Consider the following 26,830-nt stretch of genomic DNA (forward strand, 5'->3'; position numbering starts at 1 on the left):
CAAACTAGCAGTCCAAACTGTTAAAGGGGTCATGTCAGCCCTTTACTGTTGAAGACTCCGAAACCAACAGGAACCATGAAATACCTACTGGAAACATGAAATAACCCCCAAGCTTGGATTCACTTGTGCATGTGGTGCCCTTTACACCCAATGACACCTACTGGCCAATTTTGGCATTTCAAGGGGTAACATCCCTCTCTAGGAAAATACAAGAGAAAACAAACCGAATATATACATTTAGGTTTGAATCCAAAAGCAGCTAGAGGAAGTACAGCTATTAGAACCCTGCTGCAGCTATGCTCGACTACTGAGAACCAGGTGTTATTCTATCAGCGATGAGAACGCTTAATCATCCGTTCATGTTGGGTAAAGCAATTGAACGCAACCAAGTGTGCACCCCCATGATATAGTGCCCCTGAGGGCTTGCCTCAAGTGTAAGACGGTCCACATAAGCTGTGTCTTTAATGTCAATGGCGACTTTACAATTCCGTTCACTATCTGACTTATACTATTTTCCTATACTGTCTTAAAAACCTGAGGCCCAATACATATTCAAGTTCAGTCAATGATTCCCCTCACTTACCACACTCCCTTCACCCCAGAGAAGACATAAACCCAGCATTTGCTGAATCAAACGGAAGGCCATCGGTTCTTTGTGGGAGCTAAGTATTCAATTCCTATCTATTTCAGTCGAGACTATTTGACCTCTAAGGAGTTCACTGTTGTTCACAGAGTGTGAATCTGGAGGAACTCTGATTCTAGGAGGGGCTTGCTCTTCTCATACTGGTTTCGTTGCATCTCAGGTACTGATCCTTCCAAATGGATGCCTGAGTGTAGGGGAGGGAAGAGCAAGTGCTTGCTAGGTAGGTCCCAACCTGGGAAAAGGCTTACCTGGGCTTGGTGCATTTTGGTCTGAATGGCTTGGAAATGCCCCTTGGGACGCGTGGATTCTCACGACCTCTTCCAAGAATATGAGCGTTTTGATCATCTCTGCCATCTCTTTTCTTTAGACGTCAGGGATCTTGGACCCGTTCTTGGAGCAGAGAATGGAGGAACTTCCTCAAGTCCACGTTGGCACTCCGTATGTACCTGCCAGGATCAGCGAGGTTCAATATGTCTCATGAATGTCTTTCGAGCCTGGTATCCTCTACAGCTGTCTCCAGGCCAGTATTCTCATTTGTAGCAGAACATCTCTCATCAATGTGTTCGCATCTCTCCTCAATCCGTGCAGCCAGATTTTCGGCCTGCTTCTCTTCGTGTCTCCCATAAAGTCGACTTCAACAGGACTGGGCAAGTCAGAAAGTACCTCAGAGCCTCACCAGTAAGCTGATGACAGGCAGATCTTCCACTGTCTGCCCTTTCAGGTTCTGGAAACTGACCCGTGAACTCAGGTCTTTGGGCAGCAGCAGTATCTCGAACTGACACAGCTTCCCGGACCAAAGAGCAAAGGCAAGCTCCACAGAGGGCGGCAGCCCCTCCATCACACTGATCCACCCACAGAACTCTGCCCGGTTACCTAGGATCCACCAGCCACAACAAGCCTCGCGGTACACACCAACATTCCACCTGGAATCCAACCGGTAACTGCCATCCCCAATAGGGGCTGCATCTTGTCAGTGTGGGGGAGGGGCTGCTTCCAACGAGAGATTCCTTAGGTAAATGTGATTCTACCCACTAGCGTCCCATGGGCCTTTTTCCTTCCCTCTTTCCTTGTGTTCAGATCTGTATGCACAATACCAATGGAGGGAAGCGTGTCCGTTTTCAGTTAATGGTTTCACACGTCTTTCAACTTTCTAACAGTTCACAGAACACAGAGACCCACAAAAGGAAGCTTATGTTCCTGTGATATCCGTACACCCGGAATTCATACCCGTCGTTTGATTTCTGCTGAAACGCCCGCACTCTCAGGACATGGATCCATTGGTTTCATGGGGTCTGAAATTCCTAGAAATGAAACCAACCCCAATGGGCACTTTACTGTCTGTCTCTTTTGCTCTTAGTACACTTTTGCAGAGCTACTTGTCTTTGTTATAGGCTTATGCCATTTCTTCTCAACGTAGGGTAGAAGATGGCATTAATTCTTCCTGTTGGAAGACATGCAAGTCTATATCACCGGCCAGGAATCCATTTGATTCCAAATCGGCATTTGGGTTAGGTCACGATATGCTTTTATGAATCAATATTTACGAATATAAATGCACGCCTCTGATTTCCGAATACAAGTGTGCTGAGTACATGTAAGCCACCATACTGGGTCGATGCGTGCTGAATGATCCTTGACATCACCTTGAGTATTTTCTTTTGAATAATCATGGTTCCCTTGGTATATGTCAGCCATCCGTACCCTTTTGTTGCTTGTTTGTTGGCTTGATTCTTTGTTGGTCTGCTTCTCGTTTGTTTTGCAAACACGTCAGGCCATGCATCGCTCCGTTCGCTTCCAACAGAGAGTCATATAAGCTGATTCACTTAAGAGAGTGCTTCCAATCACCTATGATTTCCTGCTTCCCTCTCCCATCTTGAGGCTTTTGATGTCCTCCTTGCCTTCTTCTTCTTTGCCACTCATGCTCTTCTTGCATTTCCAATAATGGTTTTCTTCTTTCCATTTCATCTTGCTGCTTTTCTATTCAGGGGAGAATTCTCTACCTGTCTTTTAGGATAAGTTTCGAACTGCTGAATTCTTTTAAGATTGGCCGCTCTGTGGAATTCTCTAGCTCTGCCGTTATGAGAAATGGCGGTCATGTGACCTAGGCTACCCTAGATGGCAGCATTTGGCCATTCAGGTTGTGGTCTATGTCCTGGCACTCCTCCCTGTCCTGTAATATTGCTGCCGAGATATCAGCTGAAACCCCTCTGGAGGTTCTCTTGTGACTATGTTGCTTTCCTCCAGGCGCATTTTAAATCACTGGGATGCTCATGAACTTTGTTGATTTGAATCCTACAGCTGCTGGTTGGTCTATTGGGATTCCACCTGCTTTGGGCGCTGTGTACTTCCTGAATTCGCATAGATGATACTTTCTTGGCTTTCAGCAAGTTTCAGTCTGATTTTTCGACAGATACATTTTCAGACATTCTCTGTTTCTTTATCTCTTGCTTGTCCATCTGGGACTCTTATGAATCCTAGTCTTTCATGCCTTCTCTTACCCCAGGATTCAACATCAATGTTTTCATTGGTTTGCACTTGCTTTCCTGTGTCTGCTTCTGACCGAGGGATTTCTGTTCCCCTGTCTTCACAGTCATTCACGCGTCCCTCTGCATTATCTAGTCTGCTTAGGACTGAATTTTAGCCCTGATATTATCTCATCCATTGAGTTTTCTGATATTATTTGGCTCGTCTTGAGACTTTCTCTGCCCCTTTTCTGGTATTCTGCCTTCTGTGATTCTGAGGCACTGTTGTTCTTCAGGGTTTCCGTAATCTCCGTTTTCAATACTTGCTCTGGATGGCGTTTTGCAGTCTAGTTGTTTGAAAGCTTATCTTTTGGGCCTTCAATCTCTTTAGAACTGAAAGTGGTACTTCCTGTTTCTCTTACTGTACTTCTTCATCTCTACTGGTCAGGTAATATCAGGTATCTAATGCAGACTTCTAGGGCTTGGTTAAGTGAACAATTTAGACACTTGGCTCAACGCAATTCCATGGGATTTCTGTGAGGACACTTTCTCCTAGACATTGATGCCATGTCCTGTTCCTGTGTGTGTTGTCTGGTATATCTCCAATTGCTGGTGTTGCCTTTGTTGTGATGAACACCCCATACTATTTCGATTAGCATAACCTCATGTTGATTACGCTTATCTCATAATTCTGAAAGTACACAGGACACTTCCTCTTGTGGAAATGAAGCTTCTAAAGGTTCTCAGCTCTGCATTCTGCTCTATGTCACTTTGGAGTGTTTCCAAAGGAGCAAACTGAGAGTGCGCTTGTGCTTTGTAGTGCCACGGGAATGTCCCAATGAAACCAGTTCTTCCCAGAGCTTCTCTGTCTACAGAAACACCAGTGGAAGCATATCTATGGGTGTCACCCATCAGGGCCTGCTGGAATGATCCCGCAGACCGACCTTGGTGTCCTCGGTGCCGTACCGTGCCGGTGCCATCCAAAAGGTAGCATCCGCTTTTGGGAGATAATGCTGAAGGAAATGCTTCCCCTTCTCACGCTGTGGACTTGGACCACCCTTCCTTGTCCTCCCATCCTTGTGGCACGGGTGCACGAAGGCAACCACAGAGCTGTTGCGCACACTGTGCCTCGAACCAAACCATAATCCCAGCCCAGGTTATGAATGTAGCAGATCCTAAGGCTTTTCATTCTGATTTCAAACCCAAGGACCCCTGGATCCCTCAGACCAGATGCACGATATCTCTGATTCAGCCCCACACGTGCTCTAGTGGCAAAATGCCAAATTGGTCCCTGGTCCTGCAGATGCACTGGGTGTGGTCATGGGACATATCGATAAACTCAACCGCGCGCGCCAGTGTGGTTGCTTTCTCATTGGGGTCACAGGTCGGTTTGCTCTCTTGATAGGACCCACCACACCCCACAACGCACTCGAGATCCCTGAGACTCATCGTGTGCCGTCATCCGTAGCCCTATCCCTCACTGACCGCTGCCTCAGCTACCTCAAATTTGGCAGCTCGGATCTTGGCCTCAGAATCAACCGTGGGGATATTTGGCGCTGGTTTCTTTGAGTTCTGTCAGCCAAGCATCTGCGGTGCACTCTTCTAACACTCAGCGCATCACCGTCAATCCCATGTCTCCTGTCCACTTGAGAGTGTGCGTCCAAGTTAAAGAGAGTTTCACCTTTGCTGCTCCATCACCAGGGGTCAGACCCTGCACTGGTTTCCATTCCCTGCTTTGCCTTCTCCTGCTTCCAGGTGTTCAGAGGCCTCATCCTGTCTTTGGAAGTTACAGACCTGTCTTCGGCAAGTGTCCTGTGCCAAGGGCTGGGTGAGTGGATGTTTCCATTGCTGTGTACACGGGAGCGAGTGAGCGCAGGTTGCACAGCTTCTCTGCCAACTGGGCATAGATGAATCAACACTTTCCAGATACATTTCACAGAAATGTGATTTTTGTTTAGCTCTTGGTTTCTATACAGCCGTGGTGGGAGGGATTGTCCAAAGACTCCAGTTTTGACATTGTGTTGATATCTCATTTGCAGCCTTGAATAAGTTTAATGGAATTGATTTACATGTTTTGGGAGCTATACGAAAACGAAGTTCATTTTTGAAACATACTAAATCGACCTAGAAGCCAGACTTGACAATTTTGGTAACATTTTGCCAGCACTAAGGAACACCTAGACAGATAGAATGCAAACTAGCAGTCCAAACTGTTAAAGGGGTCATGTCAGCCCTTTACTGTTGAAGACTCCGAAACCAACAGGAACCATGAAATACCTACTGGAAACATGAAATAACCCCCAAGCTTGGATTCACTTGTGCATGTGGTGCCCTTTACACCCAATGACACCTACTGGCCAATTTTGGCATTTCAAGGGGTAACATCCCTCTCTAGGAAAATACAAGAGAAAACAAACCGAATATATACATTTAGGTTTGAATCCAAAAGCAGCTAGAGGAAGTACAGCTATTAGAACCCTGCTGCAGCTATGCTCGACTACTGAGAACCAGGTGTTATTCTATCAGCGATGAGAACGCTTAATCATCCGTTCATGTTGGGTAAAGCAATTGAACGCAACCAAGTGTGCACCCCCATGATATAGTGCCCCTGAGGGCTTGCCTCAAGTGTAAGACGGTCCACATAAGCTGTGTCTTTAATGTCAATGGCGACTTTACAATTCCGTTCACTATCTGACTTATACTATTTTCCTATACTGTCTTAAAAACCTGAGGCCCAATACATATTCAAGTTCAGTCAATGATTCCCCTCACTTACCACACTCCCTTCACCCCAGAGAAGACATAAACCCAGCATTTGCTGAATCAAACGGAAGGCCATCGGTTCTTTGTGGGAGCTAAGTATTCAATTCCTATCTATTTCAGTCGAGACTATTTGACCTCTAAGGAGTTCACTGTTGTTCACAGAGTGTGAATCTGGAGGAACTCTGATTCTAGGAGGGGCTTGCTCTTCTCATACTGGTTTCGTTGCATCTCAGGTACTGATCCTTCCAAATGGATGCCTGAGTGTAGGGGAGGGAAGAGCAAGTGCTTGCTAGGTAGGTCCCAACCTGGGAAAAGGCTTACCTGGGCTTGGTGCATTTTGGTCTGAATGGCTTGGAAATGCCCCTTGGGACGCGTGGATTCTCACGACCTCTTCCAAGAATATGAGCGTTTTGATCATCTCTGCCATCTCTTTTCTTTAGACGTCAGGGATCTTGGACCCGTTCTTGGAGCAGAGAATGGAGGAACTTCCTCAAGTCCACGTTGGCACTCCGTATGTACCTGCCAGGATCAGCGAGGTTCAATATGTCTCATGAATGTCTTTCGAGCCTGGTATCCTCTACAGCTGTCTCCAGGCCAGTATTCTCATTTGTAGCAGAACATCTCTCATCAATGTGTTCGCATCTCTCCTCAATCCGTGCAGCCAGATTTTCGGCCTGCTTCTCTTCGTGTCTCCCATAAAGTCGACTTCAACAGGACTGGGCAAGTCAGAAAGTACCTCAGAGCCTCACCAGTAAGCTGATGACAGGCAGATCTTCCACTGTCTGCCCTTTCAGGTTCTGGAAACTGACCCGTGAACTCAGGTCTTTGGGCAGCAGCAGTATCTCGAACTGACACAGCTTCCCGGACCAAAGAGCAAAGGCAAGCTCCACAGAGGGCGGCAGCCCCTCCATCACACTGATCCACCCACAGAACTCTGCCCGGTTACCTAGGATCCACCAGCCACAACAAGCCTCGCGGTACACACCAACATTCCACCTGGAATCCAACCGGTAACTGCCATCCCCAATAGGGGCTGCATCTTGTCAGTGTGGGGGAGGGGCTGCTTCCAACGAGAGATTCCTTAGGTAAATGTGATTCTACCCACTAGCGTCCCATGGGCCTTTTTCCTTCCCTCTTTCCTTGTGTTCAGATCTGTATGCACAATACCAATGGAGGGAAGCGTGTCCGTTTTCAGTTAATGGTTTCACACGTCTTTCAACTTTCTAACAGTTCACAGAACACAGAGACCCACAAAAGGAAGCTTATGTTCCTGTGATATCCGTACACCCGGAATTCATACCCGTCGTTTGATTTCTGCTGAAACGCCCGCACTCTCAGGACATGGATCCATTGGTTTCATGGGGTCTGAAATTCCTAGAAATGAAACCAACCCCAATGGGCACTTTACTGTCTGTCTCTTTTGCTCTTAGTACACTTTTGCAGAGCTACTTGTCTTTGTTATAGGCTTATGCCATTTCTTCTCAACGTAGGGTAGAAGATGGCATTAATTCTTCCTGTTGGAAGACATGCAAGTCTATATCACCGGCCAGGAATCCATTTGATTCCAAATCGGCATTTGGGTTAGGTCACGATATGCTTTTATGAATCAATATTTACGAATATAAATGCACGCCTCTGATTTCCGAATACAAGTGTGCTGAGTACATGTAAGCCACCATACTGGGTCGATGCGTGCTGAATGATCCTTGACATCACCTTGAGTATTTTCTTTTGAATAATCATGGTTCCCTTGGTATATGTCAGCCATCCGTACCCTTTTGTTGCTTGTTTGTTGGCTTGATTCTTTGTTGGTCTGCTTCTCGTTTGTTTTGCAAACACGTCAGGCCATGCATCGCTCCGTTCGCTTCCAACAGAGAGTCATATAAGCTGATTCACTTAAGAGAGTGCTTCCAATCACCTATGATTTCCTGCTTCCCTCTCCCATCTTGAGGCTTTTGATGTCCTCCTTGCCTTCTTCTTCTTTGCCACTCATGCTCTTCTTGCATTTCCAATAATGGTTTTCTTCTTTCCATTTCATCTTGCTGCTTTTCTATTCAGGGGAGAATTCTCTACCTGTCTTTTAGGATAAGTTTCGAACTGCTGAATTCTTTTAAGATTGGCCGCTCTGTGGAATTCTCTAGCTCTGCCGTTATGAGAAATGGCGGTCATGTGACCTAGGCTACCCTAGATGGCAGCATTTGGCCATTCAGGTTGTGGTCTATGTCCTGGCACTCCTCCCTGTCCTGTAATATTGCTGCCGAGATATCAGCTGAAACCCCTCTGGAGGTTCTCTTGTGACTATGTTGCTTTCCTCCAGGCGCATTTTAAATCACTGGGATGCTCATGAACTTTGTTGATTTGAATCCTACAGCTGCTGGTTGGTCTATTGGGATTCCACCTGCTTTGGGCGCTGTGTACTTCCTGAATTCGCATAGATGATACTTTCTTGGCTTTCAGCAAGTTTCAGTCTGATTTTTCGACAGATACATTTTCAGACATTCTCTGTTTCTTTATCTCTTGCTTGTCCATCTGGGACTCTTATGAATCCTAGTCTTTCATGCCTTCTCTTACCCCAGGATTCAACATCAATGTTTTCATTGGTTTGCACTTGCTTTCCTGTGTCTGCTTCTGACCGAGGGATTTCTGTTCCCCTGTCTTCACAGTCATTCACGCGTCCCTCTGCATTATCTAGTCTGCTTAGGACTGAATTTTAGCCCTGATATTATCTCATCCATTGAGTTTTCTGATATTATTTGGCTCGTCTTGAGACTTTCTCTGCCCCTTTTCTGGTATTCTGCCTTCTGTGATTCTGAGGCACTGTTGTTCTTCAGGGTTTCCGTAATCTCCGTTTTCAATACTTGCTCTGGATGGCGTTTTGCAGTCTAGTTGTTTGAAAGCTTATCTTTTGGGCCTTCAATCTCTTTAGAACTGAAAGTGGTACTTCCTGTTTCTCTTACTGTACTTCTTCATCTCTACTGGTCAGGTAATATCAGGTATCTAATGCAGACTTCTAGGGCTTGGTTAAGTGAACAATTTAGACACTTGGCTCAACGCAATTCCATGGGATTTCTGTGAGGACACTTTCTCCTAGACATTGATGCCATGTCCTGTTCCTGTGTGTGTTGTCTGGTATATCTCCAATTGCTGGTGTTGCCTTTGTTGTGATGAACACCCCATACTATTTCGATTAGCATAACCTCATGTTGATTACGCTTATCTCATAATTCTGAAAGTACACAGGACACTTCCTCTTGTGGAAATGAAGCTTCTAAAGGTTCTCAGCTCTGCATTCTGCTCTATGTCACTTTGGAGTGTTTCCAAAGGAGCAAACTGAGAGTGCGCTTGTGCTTTGTAGTGCCACGGGAATGTCCCAATGAAACCAGTTCTTCCCAGAGCTTCTCTGTCTACAGAAACACCAGTGGAAGCATATCTATGGGTGTCACCCATCAGGGCCTGCTGGAATGATCCCGCAGACCGACCTTGGTGTCCTCGGTGCCGTACCGTGCCGGTGCCATCCAAAAGGTAGCATCCGCTTTTGGGAGATAATGCTGAAGGAAATGCTTCCCCTTCTCACGCTGTGGACTTGGACCACCCTTCCTTGTCCTCCCATCCTTGTGGCACGGGTGCACGAAGGCAACCACAGAGCTGTTGCGCACACTGTGCCTCGAACCAAACCATAATCCCAGCCCAGGTTATGAATGTAGCAGATCCTAAGGCTTTTCATTCTGATTTCAAACCCAAGGACCCCTGGATCCCTCAGACCAGATGCACGATATCTCTGATTCAGCCCCACACGTGCTCTAGTGGCAAAATGCCAAATTGGTCCCTGGTCCTGCAGATGCACTGGGTGTGGTCATGGGACATATCGATAAACTCAACCGCGCGCGCCAGTGTGGTTGCTTTCTCATTGGGGTCACAGGTCGGTTTGCTCTCTTGATAGGACCCACCACACCCCACAACGCACTCGAGATCCCTGAGACTCATCGTGTGCCGTCATCCGTAGCCCTATCCCTCACTGACCGCTGCCTCAGCTACCTCAAATTTGGCAGCTCGGATCTTGGCCTCAGAATCAACCGTGGGGATATTTGGCGCTGGTTTCTTTGAGTTCTGTCAGCCAAGCATCTGCGGTGCACTCTTCTAACACTCAGCGCATCACCGTCAATCCCATGTCTCCTGTCCACTTGAGAGTGTGCGTCCAAGTTAAAGAGAGTTTCACCTTTGCTGCTCCATCACCAGGGGTCAGACCCTGCACTGGTTTCCATTCCCTGCTTTGCCTTCTCCTGCTTCCAGGTGTTCAGAGGCCTCATCCTGTCTTTGGAAGTTACAGACCTGTCTTCGGCAAGTGTCCTGTGCCAAGGGCTGGGTGAGTGGATGTTTCCATTGCTGTGTACACGGGAGCGAGTGAGCGCAGGTTGCACAGCTTCTCTGCCAACTGGGCATAGATGAATCAACACTTTCCAGATACATTTCACAGAAATGTGATTTTTGTTTAGCTCTTGGTTTCTATACAGCCGTGGTGGGAGGGATTGTCCAAAGACTCCAGTTTTGACATTGTGTTGATATCTCATTTGCAGCCTTGAATAAGTTTAATGGAATTGATTTACATGTTTTGGGAGCTATACGAAAACGAAGTTCATTTTTGAAACATACTAAATCGACCTAGAAGCCAGACTTGACAATTTTGGTAACATTTTGCCAGCACTAAGGAACACCTAGACAGATAGAATGCAAACTAGCAGTCCAAACTGTTAAAGGGGTCATGTCAGCCCTTTACTGTTGAAGACTCCGAAACCAACAGGAACCATGAAATACCTACTGGAAACATGAAATAACCCCCAAGCTTGGATTCACTTGTGCATGTGGTGCCCTTTACACCCAATGACACCTACTGGCCAATTTTGGCATTTCAAGGGGTAACATCCCTCTCTAGGAAAATACAAGAGAAAACAAACCGAATATATACATTTAGGTTTGAATCCAAAAGCAGCTAGAGGAAGTACAGCTATTAGAACCCTGCTGCAGCTATGCTCGACTACTGAGAACCAGGTGTTATTCTATCAGCGATGAGAACGCTTAATCATCCGTTCATGTTGGGTAAAGCAATTGAACGCAACCAAGTGTGCACCCCCATGATATAGTGCCCCTGAGGGCTTGCCTCAAGTGTAAGACGGTCCACATAAGCTGTGTCTTTAATGTCAATGGCGACTTTACAATTCCGTTCACTATCTGACTTATACTATTTTCCTATACTGTCTTAAAAACCTGAGGCCCAATACATATTCAAGTTCAGTCAAAGATTCCCCTCACTTACCACACTCCCTTCACCCCAGAGAAGACATAAACCCAGCATTTGCTGAATCAAACGGAAGGCCATCGGTTCTTTGTGGGAGCTAAGTATTCAATTCCTATCTATTTCAGTCGAGACTATTTGACCTCTAAGGAGTTCACTGTTGTTCACAGAGTGTGAATCTGGAGGAACTCTGATTCTAGGAGGGGCTTGCTCTTCTCATACTGGTTTCGTTGCATCTCAGGTACTGATCCTTCCAAATGGATGCCTGAGTGGAGGGGAGGGAAGAGCAAGTGCTTGCTAGGTAGGTCCCAACCTGGGAAAAGGCTTACCTGGGCTTGGTGCATTTTGGTCTGAATGGCTTGGAAATGCCCCTTGGGACGCGTGGATTCTCACGACCTCTTCCAAGAATATGAGCGTTTTGATCATCTCTGCCATCTCTTTTCTTTAGACGTCAGGGATCTTGGACCCGTTCTTGGAGCAGAGAATGGAGGAACTTCCTCAAGTCCACGTTGGCACTCCGTATGTACCTGCCAGGATCAGCGAGGTTCAATATGTCTCATGAATGTCTTTCGAGCCTGGTATCCTCTACAGCTGTCTCCAGGCCAGTATTCTCCATTGTAGCAGAACATCTCTCATCAATGTGTTCGCATCACTCCTCAATTCGTGCAGCCAGCTTTTCGGCCTGCTTCTCTTCGTGTCTCCCATAAAGTCGACTTCAACAGGACTGGGCAAGTCAGAAAGTACCTCGGAGCCTCACCAGTAAGCTGATGACAGGCAGATCTTCCACTGTCTGCCCTTTCAGGTTCTGGAAACTGACCCGTGAACTCAGGTCTTTGGGCAGCAGCAGTATCTCGAACTGACACAGCTTCCCGGACCAAAGAGCAAAGGCAAGCTCCACAGAGGGCGGCAGCCCCTCCATCACACTGATCCACCCACAGAACTCTGCCCGGTTACCTAGGATCCACCAGCCACAACAAGCCTCGCGGTACACACCAACATTCCACCTGGAATCCAACCGGTAACTGCCATCCCCAATAGGGGCTGCATCTTGTCAGTGTGGGGGAGGGGCTGCTTCCAACGAGAGATTCCTTAGGTAAATGTGATTCTACCCACTAGCGTCCCATGGGCCTTTTTCCTTCCCTCTTTCCTTGTGTTCAGATCTGTATGCACAATACCAACGGAGGGAAGCGTGTCCGTTTTCAGTTAATGGTTTCACACGTCTTTCAACTTTCTAACAGTTCACAGAACACAGAGACCCACAAAAGGAAGCTTATGTTCCTGTGATATCCGTACACCCGGAATTCATACCCGTCGTTTGATTTCTGCTGAAACGCCCGCACTCTCAGGACATGGATCCATTGGTTTCATGGGGTCTGAAATTCCTAGAAATGAAACCAACCCCAATGGGCACTTTACTGTCTGTCTCTTTTGCTCTTAGTACACTTTTGCAGAGCTACTTGTCTTTGTTATAGGCTTATGCCATTTCTTCTCTACGTAGGGTAGAATATGGCATTCAATCTTCCTGTTGGAAGACATGCAAGTCTATATCACCGGCCAGGAATCCATTTGATTCCAAATCGGCATTTGGGTTAGGTCACGATATGCTTTTATGAATCAATATTTACGAATATAAATGCACGCCTCTGATTTCCGAATACAAGTGTGCTGAGTACATGTAAGCCACCATACTGGGTCGATGCGTGCTGAATGATCCTTGACATCACCTTGAGTATTTTCTTTTGAATAATCATGGTTCCCTTGGTATATGTCAGCCATCCGTACCCTTTTGTTGCTTGTTTGTTGGCTTGATTCTTTGTTGGTCTGCTTCTCGTTTGTTTTGCAAACACGTCAGGCCATGCATCGCTCCGTTCGCTTCCAACAGAGAGTCATATAAGCTGATTCACTTAAGAGAGTGCTTCCAATCACCTATGATTTCCTGCTTCCCTCTCCCATCGTGAGGCTTTTGATGTCCTCCTTGCCTTCTTCTTCTTTGCCACTCATGCTCTTCTTGCATTTCCAATAATGGTTTTCTTCTTTCCATTTCATCTTGCTGCTTTTCTATTCAGGGGAGAATTCTCTACCTGTCTTTTAGGATAAGTTTCGAACTGCTGAATTCTTTTAAGATTGGCCGCTCTGTGGAATTCTGTAGCTCTGCCGTTATGAGAAATGGCGGTCATGTGACCTAGGCTACCCTAGATGGCAGCATTTGGCCATTCAGGTTGTGGTCTATGTCCTGGCACTCCTCCCTGTCCTGTAATATTGCTGCCGAGATATCAGCTGAAACCCCTCTGGAGGTTCTCTTGTGACTATGTTGCTTTCCTCCAGGCGCATTTTAAATCACTGGGATGCTCATGAACTTTGTTGATTTGAATCCTACAGCTGCTGGTTGGTCTATTGGGATTCCACCTGCTTTGGGCGCTGTGTACTTCCTGAATTCGCATAGATGATACTTTCTTGGCTTTCAGCAAGTTTCAGTCTGATTTTTCGACAGATACATTTTCAGACATTCTCTGTTTCTTTATCTCTTGCTTGTCCATCTGGGACTCTTATGAATCCTAGTCTTTCATGCCTTCTCTTACCCCAGGATTCAACATCAATGTTTTCATTGGTTTGCACTTGCTTTCCTGTGTCTGCTTCTGACCGAGGGATTTCTGTTCCCCTGTCTTCACAGTCATTCACGCGTCCCTCTGCATTATCTAGTCTGCTTAGGACTGAATTTTAGCCCTGATATTATCTCATCCATTGAGTTTTCTGATATTATTTGGCTCGTCTTGAGACTTTCTCTGCCCCTTTTCTGGTATTCTGCCTTCTGTGATTCTGAGGCACTGTTGTTCTTCAGGGTTTCCGTAATCTCCGTTTTCAATACTTGCTCTGGATGGCGTTTTGCAGTCTAGTTGTTTGAAAGCTTATCTTTTGGGCCTTCAATCTCTTTAGAACTGAAAGTGGTACTTCCTGTTTCTCTTACTGTACTTCTTCCTCTCTACTGGTCAGGTAATATCAGGTATCTAATGCAGACTTCTAGGGCTTGGTTAAGTGAACAATTTAGACACTTGGCTCAACGCAATTCCATGGGATTTCTGTGAGGACACTTTCTCCTAGACATTGATGCCATGTCCTGTTCCTGTGTGTGTTGTCTGGTATATCTCCAATTGCTGGTGTTGCCTTTGTTGTGATGAACACCCCATACTATTTCGATTAGCATAACCTCATGTTGATTACGCTTATCTCATAATTCTGAAAGTACACAGGACACTTCCTCTTGTGGAAATGAAGCTTCTAAAGGTTCTCAGCTCTGCATTCTGCTCTATGTCACTTTGGAGTGTTTCCAAAGGAGCAAACTGAGAGTGCGCTTGTGCTTTGTAGTGCCACGGGAATGTCCCAATGAAACCAGTTCTTCCCAGAGCTTCTCTGTCTACAGAAACACCAGTGGAAGCATATCTATGGGTGTCACCCATCAGGGCCTGCTGGAATGATCCCGCAGACCGACCTTGGTGTCCTCGGTGCCGTACCGTGCCGGTGCCATCCAAAAGGTAGCATCCGCTTTTGGGAGATAATGCTGAAGGAAATGCTTCCCCTTCTCACGCTGTGGACTTGGACCACCCTTCCTTGTCCTCCCATCCTTGTGGCACGGGTGCACGAAGGCAACCACAGAGCTGTTGCGCACACTGTGCCTCGAACCAAACCATAATCCCAGCCCAGGTTATGAATGTAGCAGATCCTAAGGCTTTTCATTCTGATTTCAAACCCAAGGACCCCTGGATCCCTCAGACCAGATGCACGATATCTCTGATTCAGCCCCACACGTGCTCTAGTGGCAAAATGCCAAACTGATCCCTGGTCCTGCAGATGCACTGGGTGTGGTCATGGGACATATCGATAAACTCAACCGCGCGCGCCAGTGTGGTTGCTTTCTCATTGGGGTCACAGGTCGGTTTGCTCTCTTGATAGGACCCACCACACCCCACAACGCACTCGAGATCCCTGAGACTCATCGTGTGCCGTCATCCGTAGCCCTATCCCTCACTGACCGCTGCCTCAGCTACCTCAAATTTGGCAGCTCGGATCTTGGCCTCAGAATCAACCGTGGGGATATTTGGCGCTGGTTTCTTTGAGTTCTGTCAGCCAAGCATCTGCGGTGCACTCTTCTAACACTCAGCGCATCACCGTCAATCCCATGTCTCCTGTCCACTTGAGAGTGTGCGTCCAAGTTAAAGAGAGTTTCACCTTTGCTGCTCCATCACCAGGGGTCAGACCCTGCACTGGTTTCCATTCCCTGCTTTGCCTTCTCCTGCTTCCAGGTGTTCAGAGGCCTCATCCTGTCTTTGGAAGTTACAGACCTGTCTTCGGCAAGTGTCCTGTGCCAAGGGCTGGGTGAGTGGATGTTTCCATTGCTGTGTACACGGGAGCGAGTGAGCGCAGGTTGCACAGCTTCTCTGCCAACTGGGCATAGATGAATCAACACTTTCCAGATACATTTCACAGAAATGTGATTTTTGTTTAGCTCTTGGTTTCTATACAGCCGTGGTGGGAGGGATTGTCCAAAGACTCCAGTTTTGACATTGTGTTGATATCTCATTTGCAGCCTTGAATAAGTTTAATGGAATTGATTTACATGTTTTGGGAGCTATACGAAAACGAAGTTCATTTTTGAAACATACTAAATCGACCTAGAAGCCAGACTTGACAATTTTGGTAACATTTTGCCAGCACTAAGGAACACCTAGACAGATAGAATGCAAACTAGCAGTCCAAACTGTTAAAGGGGTCATGTCAGCTCTTTACTGTTGAAGACTCCGAAACCAACAGGAACCATGAAATACCTACTGGAAACATGAAATAACCCCCAAGCTTGGATTCACTTGTGCATGTGGTGCCCTTTACACCCAATGACACCTACTGGCCAATTTTGGCATTTCAAGGGGTAACATCCCTCTCTAGGAAAATACAAGAGAAAACAAACCGAATATATACATTTAGGTTTGAATCCAAAAGCAGCTAGAGGAAGTACAGCTATTAGAACCCTGCTGCAGCTATGCTCGACTACTGAGAACCAGGTGTTATTCTATCAGCGATGAGAACGCTTAATCATCCGTTCATGTTGGGTAAAGCAATTGAACGCAACCAAGTGTGCACCCCCATGATATAGTGCCCCTGAGGGCTTGCCTCAAGTGTAAGACGGTCCACATAAGCTGTGTCTTTAATGTCAATGGCGACTTTACAATTCCGTTCACTATCTGACTTATACTATTTTCCTATACTGTCTTAAAAACCTGAGGCCCAATACATATTCAAGTTCAGTCAAAGATTCCCCTCACTTACCACACTCCCTTCACCCCAGAGAAGACATAAACCCAGCATTTGCTGAATCAAACGGAAGGCCATCGGTTCTTTGTGGGAGCTAAGTATTCAATTCCTATCTATTTCAGTCGAGACTATTTGACCTCTAAGGAGTTCACTGTTGTTCACAGAGTGTGAATCTGGAGGAACTCTGATTCTAGGAGGGGCTTGCTCTTCTCATACTGGTTTCGTTGCATCTCAGGTACTGATCCTTCCAAATGGATGCCTGAGGGGAGGGGAGGGAAGAGCAAGTGCTTGCTAGGTAGGTCCCAACCTGGGAAAAGGCTTACCTGGGCTTGGTGCATTTTGGTCTGAATGGCTTGGAAATGCCCCTTGGGACGCGTGGATTCTCACGACCTCTTCCAAGAATATGAGCGTTTTGATCATCTCTGCCATCTCTTTTCTTTAGACGTCAGGGATCTTGGACCCGTTCTTGGAGCAGAGAATGGAGGAACTTCCTCAAGTCCACGTTGGCACTCCGTATGTACCTGCCAGGATCAGCGAGGTTCAATATGTCTCATGAATGTCTTTCGAGCCTGGTATCCTCTACAGCTGTCTCCAGGCCAGTATTCTCCATTGTAGCAGAACATCTCTCATCAATGTGTTCGCATCACTCCTCAATTCGTGCAGCCAGCTTTTCGGCCTGCTTCTCTTCGTGTCTCCCATAAAGTCGACTTCAACAGGACTGGGCAAGTCAGAAAGTACCTCGGAGCCTCACCAGTAAGCTGATGACAGGCAGATCTTCCACTGTCTGCCCTTTCAGGTTCTGGAAACTGACCCGTGAACTCAGGTCTTTGGGCAGCAGCAGTATCTCGAACTGACACAGCTTCCCGGACCAAAGAGCAAAGGCAAGCTCCACAGAGGGCGGCAGCCCCTCCATCACACTGATCCACCCACAGAACTCTGCCCGGTTACCTAGGATCCACCAGCCACAACAAGCCTCGCGGTACACACCAACATTCCACCTGGAATCCAACCGGTAACTGCCATCCCCAATAGGGGCTGCATCTTGTCAGTGTGGGGGAGGGGCTGCTTCCAACGAGAGATTCCTTAGGTAAATGTGATTCTACCCACTAGCGTCCCATGGGCCTTTTTCCTTCCCTCTTTCCTTGTGTTCAGATCTGTATGCACAATACCAACGGAGGGAAGCGTGTCCGTTTTCAGTTAATGGTTTCACACGTCTTTCAACTTTCTAACAGTTCACAGAACACAGAGACCCACAAAAGGAAGCTTATGTTCCTGTGATATCCGTACACCCGGAATTCATACCCGTCGTTTGATTTCTGCTGAAACGCCCGCACTCTCAGGACATGGATCCATTGGTTTCATGGGGTCTGAAATTCCTAGAAATGAAACCAACCCCAATGGGCACTTTACTGTCTGTCTCTTTTGCTCTTAGTACACTTTTGCAGAGCTACTTGTCTTTGTTATAGGCTTATGCCATTTCTTCTCAACGTAGGGTAGAAGATGGCATTAATTCTTCCTGTTGGAAGACATGCAAGTCTATATCACCGGCCAGGAATCCATTTGATTCCAAATCGGCATTTGGGTTAGGTCACGATATGCTTTTATGAATCAATATTTACGAATATAAATGCACGCCTCTGATTTCCGAATACAAGTGTGCTGAGTACATGTAAGCCACCATACTGGGTCGATGCGTGCTGAATGATCCTTGACATCACCTTGAGTATTTTCTTTTGAATAATCATGATTCCCTTGGTATATGTCAGCCATCCGTACCCTTTTGTTGCTTGTTTGTTGGCTTGATTCTTTGTTGGTCTGCTTCTCGTTTGTTTTGCAAACACGTCAGGCCATGCATCGCTCCGTTAGCTTCCAACAGACAGTCATATAAGCTGATTCACTTAAGAGAGTGCTTCCAATCACCTATGATTTCCTGCTTCCCTCTCCCATCTTGAGGCTTTTGATGTCCTCCTTGCCTTCTTCTTTGCCACTCATGCTCTTCTTGCATTTCCAATAATGGTTTTCTTCTTTCCATTTCATCTTGCTGCTTTTCTATTCAGGGGAGAATTCTCTACCTGTCTTTTCGGATAAGTTTCGAACTGCTGAATTCTTTTAAGATTGGCCGCTCTGTGGAATTCTCTAGCTCTGCCGTTATGAGAAATGGCGGTCATGTGACCTAGGCTACCCTAGATGGCAGCATTTGGCCATTCAGGTTGTGGTCTATGTCCTGGCACTCCTCCCTGTCCTGTAATATTGCTGCCGAGATATCAGCTGAAACCCCTCTGGAGGTTCTCTTGTGACTATGTTGCTTTCCTCCAGGCGCATTTTAAATCACTGGGATGCTCATGAACTTTGTTGATTTGAATCCTACAGCTGCTGGTTGGTCTATTGGGATTCCACCTGCTTTGGGCGCTGTGTACTTCCTGAATTCGCATAGATGATACTTTCTTGGCTTTCAGCAAGTTTCAGTCTGATTTTTCGACAGATACATTTTCAGACATTCTCTGTTTCTTTATCTCTTGCTTGTCCATCTGGGACTCTTATGAATCCTAGTCTTTCATGCCTTCTCTTACCCCAGGATTCAACATCAATGTTTTCATTGGTTTGCACTTGCTTTCCTGTGTCTGCTTCTGACCGAGGGATTTCTGTTCCCCTGTCTTCACAGTCATTCACGCGTCCCTCTGCATTATCTAGTCTGCTTAGGACTGAATTTTAGCCCTGATATTATCTCATCCATTGAGTTTTCTGATATTATTTGGCTCGTCTTGAGACTTTCTCTGCCCCTTTTCTGGTATTCTGCCTTCTGTGATTCTGAGGCACTGTTGTTCTTCAGGGTTTCCGTAATCTCCGTTTTCAATACTTGCTCTGGATGGCGTTTTGCAGTCTAGTTGTTTGAAAGCTTATCTTTTGGGCCTTCAATCTCTTTAGAACTGAAAGTGGTACTTCCTGTTTCTCTTACTGTACTTCTTCCTCTCTACTGGTCAGGTAATATCAGGTATCTAATGCAGACTTCTAGGGCTTGGTTAAGTGAACAATTTAGACACTTGGCTCAACGCAATTCCATGGGATTTCTGTGAGGACACTTTCTCCTAGACATTGATGCCATGTCCTGTTCCTGTGTGTGTTGTCTGGTATATCTCCAATTGCTGGTGTTGCCTTTGTTGTGATGAACACCCCATACTATTTCGATTAGCATAACCTCATGTTGATTACGCTTATCTCATAATTCTGAAAGTACACAGGACACTTCCTCTTGTGGAAATGAAGCTTCTAAAGGTTCTCAGCTCTGCATTCTGCTCTATGTCACTTTGGAGTGTTTCCAAAGGAGCAAACTGAGAGTGCGCTTGTGCTTTGTAGTGCCACGGGAATGTCCCAATGAAACCAGTTCTTCCCAGAGCTTCTCTGTCTACAGAAACACCAGTGGAAGCATATCTATGGGTGTCACCCATCAGGGCCTGCTGGAATGATCCCGCAGACCGACCTTGGTGTCCTCGGTGCCGTACCGTGCCGGTGCCATCCAAAAGGTAGCATCCGCTTTTGGGAGATAATGCTGAAGGAAATGCTTCCCCTTCTCACGCTGTGGACTTGGACCACCCTTCCTTGTCCTCTCATCCTTGTGGCACGGGTGCACGAAGGCAACCACAGAGCTGTTGCGCACACTGTGCCTCGAACCAAACCATAATCCCAGCCCACGTTATGAATGTAGCAGATCCTAAGGCTTTTCATTCTGATTTCAAACCCAAGGACCCCTGGATCCCTCAGACCAGATGCACGATATCTCTGATTCAGCCCCGCACGTGCTCTAGTGGCAAAATGCCAAATTGGTCCCTGGTCCTGCAGATGCACTGGGTGTGGTCATGGGACATATCGATAAACTCAACCGCGCGCGCCAGTGTGGTTGCTTTCTCATTGGGGTCACAGGTCGGTTTGCTCTCTTGATAGGACCCACCACACCCCACAACGCACTCGAGATCCCTGAGACTCATCGTGTGCCGTCATCCGTAGCCCTATCCCTCACTGACCGCTGCCTCAGCTACCTCAAATTTGGCAGCTCGGATCTTGGCCTCAGAATCAACCGTGGGGATATTTGGTGCTGGTTTCTTTGAGTTCTGTCAGCCAAGCATCTGCGGTGCACTCTTCTAACACTCAGCGCATCACCGTCAATCCCATGTCTCCTGTCCACTTGAGAGTGTGCGTCCAAGTTAAAGAGAGTTTCACCTTTGCTGCTCCATCACCAGGGGTCAGACCCTGCACTGGTTTCCATTCCCTGCTTTGCCTTCTCCTGCTTCCAGGTGTTCTGAGGCCTCATCCTGTCCTTGAAAGTTACACACCTGTCTTCGGCAAGTGTCCTGTGCCAAGGGCTGGGTGAGTGGATGTTTCCATTGCTGTGTACACGGGAGCGAGTGAGCGCAGGTTGCACAGCTTCTCTGCCAACTGGGCATAGATGAATCAACACTTTCCAGATACATTTCACAGAAATGTGATTTTTGTTTAGCTCTTGGTTTCTATACAGCCATGGTGGGAGGGATTGCCCAAAGACTTCAGTTTTGACATTGTGTTGATATCTCATTTGCAGCCTTGAATAAGTTTAATGGAATTGATTTACATGTTTTGGGAGCTATACGAAAACGAAGTTCATTTTTGAAACACACTAAATCGACCTAGAAGCCAGACTTGACAATTTTGGTAACATTTTGCCAGCACTAAGGAACACCTAGACAGATAGAATGCAAACTAGCAGTCCAAACTGTTAAAGGGGTCATGTCAGCTCTTTACTGTTGAAGACTCCGAAACCAACAGGAACCATGAAATACCTACTGGAAACATGAAATAACCCCCAAGCTTGGATTCACTTGTGCATGTGGTGCCCTTTACACCCAATGACACCTACTGGCCAATTTTGGCATTTCAAGGGGTAACATCCCTCTCTAGGAAAATACAAGAGAAAACAAACCGAATATATACATTTAGGTTTGAATCCAAAAGCAGCTAGAGGAAGTACAGCTATTAGAACCCTGCTGCATCTATGCTCGACTACTGAGAACCAGGTGTTATTCTATCAGCGATGAGAACGCTTAATCATCCGTTCATCTTGGGTAAAGCAATTGAACGCAACCAAGTGTGCACCCCCATGATATAGTGCCCCTGAGGGCTTGCCTCAAGTGTAAGACGGTCCACATAAGTTGTGTCTTTAATGTCAATGGCGACTTTACAATTCCGTTCACTATCTGACTTATACTATTTTCCTATACTGTCTTAAAAACCTGAGGCCCAATACATATTCAAGGTCAGTCAATGATTCCCCTCACTTACCACACTCCCTTCACCCCAGAGAAGACATAAACCCAGCATTTGCTGAATCAAACGGAAGGCCATCGGTTCTTTGTGGGAGCTAAGTATTCAATTCCTATCTATTTCAGTCGAGACTATTTGACCTCTAAGGAGTTCACTGTTGTTCACAGAGTGTGAATCTGGAGGAACTCTGATTCTAGGAGGGGCTTGCTCTTCTCATACTGGTTTCGTTGCATCTCAGGTACTGATCCTTCCAAATGGATGCCTGAGTGGAGGGGAGGGAAGAGCAAGTGCTTGCTAGGTAGGTCCCAACCTGGGAAAAGGCTTACCTGGGCTTGGTGCATTTTGGTCTGAATGGCTTGGAAATGCCCCTTGGGACGCGTGGATTCTCACGACCTCTTCCAAGAATATGAGCGTTTTGATCATCTCTGCCATCTCTTTTCTTTAGACGTCAGGGATCTTGGACCCATTCTTGGAGCAGAGAATGGAGGAACTTCCTCAAGTCCACGTTGGCACTCCGTATGTACCTGCCAGGATCAGCGAGGTTCAATATGTCTCATGAATGTCTTTCGAGCCTGGTATCCTCTACAGCTGTCTCCAGGCCAGTATTCTCCATTGTAGCAGAACATCTCTCATCAATGTGTTCGCATCTCTCCTCAATCCGTGCAGCCAGCTTTTCGGCCTGCTTCTCTTCGTGTCTCCCATAAAGTCGACTTCAACAGGACTGGGCAAGTCAGAAAGTACCTTTGAGCCTCACCAGTAAGCTGATGACAGGCAGATCTTCCACTGTCTGCCCTTTCAGGTTCTGGAAACTGACCCGTGAACTCAGGTCTTTGGGCAGCAGCAGTATCTCGAACTGACACAGCTTCCCGGACCAAAGAGCAAAGGCAAGCTCCACAGAGGGCGGCAGCCCCTCCATCACACTGATCCACCCACAGAACTCTGCCCGGTTACCTAGGATCCACCAGCCACAACAAGCCTCGCGGTACACACCAACATTCCACCTGGAATCCAACCGGTAACTGCCATCCCCAATGGGGGCTGCATCTTGTCAGTGTGGGGGAGGGGCTGCTTCCAACGAGAGATTCCTTAGGTAAATGTGATTCTACCCACTAGCGTCCCATGGGCCTTTTTCCTTCCCTCTTTCCTTGTGTTCAGATCTGTATGCACAGTACCAACGGAGGGAAGCGTGTCCGTTTTCAGTTAATGGTTTCACACGTCTTTCAACTTTCTAACAGTTCACAGAACACAGAGACCCACAAAAGGAAGCTTATGTTCCTGTGATATCCGTACACCCGGAATTCATACCCGTCGTTTGATTTCTGCTGAAACGCCCGCACTCTCAGGACATTTATCCATTGGTTTCATGGGGTCTTAAATTCGTAGAAATGAAACCAACCCCAATGTGCACTTTACTGTCTGTCTCTTTTGCTCTTAGTACACTTTTGCAGAGCTACTTGTCTTTGTTATAGGCTTATGCCATTTCTTCTCAACGTAGGGTAGAATATGGCATTAATTCTTCCTGTTGGAAGACATGCAAGTCTGTATCACCGGCCAGGAATCCATTTGATTCCAAATCGGCATTTGGGTTAGGTCACGATATGCTTTTATGAATCAATATTTACGAATATAAATGCACGCCTCTGATTTCTGAATACAAGTGTGCTGAGTACATGTAAGCCACCATACTGGGTCGATGCGTGCTGAATGATCCTTGACATCACCTTGAGTATTTTCTTTTGAATAATCATGGTTCCCTTGGTATATGTCAGCCATCCGTACCATTTTGTTGCTTGTTTGTTGGCTTGATTCTTTGTTGGTCAGCTTCTCGTTTATTTTGCAAACACGTCAGGCCATGCATCGCTCCGTTCGCTTCCAACAGAGAGTCATATAAGCTGATTCACTTAAGAGAGTGCTTCCAATCACCTATGATTTCCTGCTTCCCTCTCCCATCTTGAGGCTTTTGATGTCCTCCTTGCCTTCTTCTTCTTTGCCACTCATGCTCTTCTTGCATTTCCAATAATGGTTTTCTTCTTTCCATTTCATCTTGCTGCTTTTCTATTCAGGGGAGAATTCTCTACCTGTCTTTTAGGATAAGTTTCGAACTGCTGAATTCTTTTAAGATTGGCCGCTCTGTGGAATTCTCTAGCTCTGCCGTTATGAGAAATGGCGGTCATGTGACCTAGGCTACCCTAGATGGCAGCATTTGGCCATTCAGGTTGTGGTCTATGTCCTGGCACTCCTCCCTGTCCTGTAATATTGCTGCCGAGATATCAGCTGAAACCCCTCTGGAGGTTCTCTTGTGACTATGTTGCTTTCCTCCAGGCGCATTTTAAATCACTGGGATGCTCATGAACTTTGTTGATTTGAATCCTACAGCTGCTGGTTGGTCTATTGGGATTCCACCTGCTTTGGGCGCTGTGTACTTCCTGAATTCGCATAGATGATTCTTTCTTGGCTTTCAGCAAGTTTCAGTCTGATTTTTCGACAGATACATTTTCAGACATTCTCTGTTTCTTTATCTCTTGCTTGTCCATCTGGGACTCTTATGAATCCTAGTCTTTCATGCCTTCTCTTACCCCAAGATTCAACATCAATGTTTTCATTGGTTTGCACTTGCTTTCCTGTGTCTGCTTCTGACCGAGGGATTTCTGTTCCCCTGTCTTCACAGTCATTCACGCGTCCCTCTGCATTATCTAGTCTGCTTAGGACTGAATTTTAGCCCTGATATTATCTCATCCATTGAGTTTTCTGATATTATTTGTCTCGTCTTGAGACTTTCTCTGCCCCTTTTCTGGTATTCTGCCTTCTGTGATTCTGAGGCACTGTTGTTCTTCAGGGTTTCCGTAATCTCCGTTTTCAATACTTGCTCTGGATGGCGTTTTGCAGTCTAGTTGTTTGAAAGCTTATCTTTTGGGCCTTCAATCTCTTTAGAACTGAAAATGGTACTTCCTGTTTCTTTTACTGTACTTCTTCATCTCTACTGGTCAGGTAATATCAGGTATCTAATGCAGACTTCTAGGGCTTGGTTAAGTGAACAATTTAGACACTTGGCTCAACGCAATTCCATGGGATTTCTGTGAGGACACTTTCTCCTAGACATTGATGCCATGTCCTGTTCCTGTGTGTGTTGTCTGGTATATCTCCAATTGCTGGTGTTGCCTTTGTTGTGATGAACACCCCATACTATTTCGATTAGCATAACCTCATGTTGATTACGCTTATCTCATAATTCTGAAAGTACACAGGACACTTCCTCTTGTGGAAATGAAGCTTCTAAAGGTTCTCAGCTCTGCATTCTGCTCTATGTCACTTTGGAGTGTTTCCAAAGGAGCAAACTGAGAGTGCGCTTGTGCTTTGTAGTGCCACGGGAATGTCCCAATGAAACCAGTTCTTCCCAGAGCTTCTCTGTCTACAGAAACACCAGTGGAAGCATATCTATGGGTGTCACCCATCAGGGCCTGCTGGAATGATCCCGCAGACCGACCTTGGTGTCCTCGGTGCCGTACCGTGCCGGTGCCATCCAAAAGGTAGCATCCGCTTTTGGGAGATAATGCTGAAGGAAATGCTTCCCCTTCTCATGCTGTGGACTTGGACCACCCTTCCTTGTCCTCTCATCCTTGTGGCACGGGTGCACGAAGGCAACCACAGAGCTGTTGCGCACACTGTGCCTCGAACCAAACCATAATCCCAGCCCAGGTTATGAATGTAGCAGATCCTAAGGCTTTTCATTCTGATTTCAAACCCAAGGACCCCTGGATCCCTCAGACCAGATGCACGATATCTCTGATTCAGCCCCACACGTGCTCTAGTGGCAAAATGCCAAATTGGTCCCTGGTCCTGCAGATGCACTGGGTGTGGTCATGGGACATATCGATAAACTCAACCGCGCGCGCCAGTGTGGTTGCTTTCTCATTGGGGTCACAGGTCGGTTTGCTCTCTTGATAGGACCCACCACACCCCACAACGCACTCGAGATCCCTGAGACTCATCGTGTGCCGTCATCCGTAGCCCTATCCCTCACTGACCGCTGCCTCAGCTACCTCAAATTTGGCAGCTCGGATCTTGGCCTCAGAATCAACCGTGGGGATATTTGGCGCTGGTTTCTTTGAGTTCTGTCAGCCAAGCATCTGCGGTGCACTCTTCTAACACTCAGCGCATCACAGTCAATCCCATGTCTCCTGTCCACTTGAGAGTGTGCGTCCAAGTTAAAGAGAGTTTCACCTTTGCTGCTCCATCACCAGGGGTCAGACCCTGCACTGGTTTCCATTCCCTGCTTTGCCTTCTCCTGCTTCCAGGTGTTCAGAGGCCTCATCCTGTCTTTGGAAGTTACAGACCTGTCTTCGGCAAGTGTCCTGTGCCAAGGGCTGGGTGAGTGGATGTTTCCATTGCTGTGTACACGGGAGCGAGTGAGCGCAGGTGGCACAGCTTCTCTGCCAACTGGGCATAGATGAATCAACACTTTCCAAATATATTTCACAGAAATGTGATTTTTGTTTAGTTCTTGGTTTCTATACAGCCGTGGTGGGAGGGATTGTCCAAAGACTCCAGTTTTGACATTGTGTTGATATCTCATTTGCAGCCTTGAATAAGTTTAATGGAATTGATTTACATGTTTTGGGAGCTATACGAAAACGAAGTTCATTTTTGAAACACACTAAATCGACCTAGAAGCCAGACTTGACAATTTTGGTAACATTTTGCCAGCACTAAGGAACACCTAGACAGATAGAATGCAAACTAGCAGTCCAAACTTTTAAAGGGGTCATGTCAGCTCTTTACTGTTGAAGACTCCGAAACCAACAGGAACCATGAAATACCTACTGGAAACATGAAATAACCCCCAAGCTTGGATTCACTTGTGTATGTGTTGCCCATTACTCCCAATGACACCTACTGGCCAATTTTGGCATTTCAAGGGGTAACATCCCTCTCTAGGAAAATACAAGAGAAAAGAAACCGAATATATACATTTAGGTTTGAATCCAAAAGCAGCTAGAAGAAGTACAGCTATGGGAACCCTGCTGCAGCTATGCTCGACTACTGAGAACCAGGTGTTATTCTATCAGCGATGAGAAC

General features: G+C 46.5%; 1 long non-coding RNA gene across 1 annotated transcript; it reads left to right on the plus strand.

The window, feature by feature from the left end:
- Positions 1 to 9,959: 9,959 nt before the first annotated feature.
- LOC140692724 (uncharacterized) lies at positions 9,960 to 11,831 on the plus strand. Its single transcript, XR_012068291.1, has 3 exons — positions 9,960 to 10,231; positions 11,400 to 11,459; positions 11,607 to 11,831. It is a non-coding gene; the product is annotated as an uncharacterized lncRNA (long non-coding RNA).
- The last annotated feature ends 14,999 nt before the right edge of the window (positions 11,832 to 26,830 follow it).

Source organism: Vicugna pacos, unplaced genomic scaffold (genome assembly GCF_048564905.1).
Source record: "Vicugna pacos unplaced genomic scaffold, VicPac4 scaffold_16, whole genome shotgun sequence".
NCBI classification, from domain to species: Eukaryota; Metazoa; Chordata; class Mammalia; order Artiodactyla; family Camelidae; genus Vicugna; species Vicugna pacos.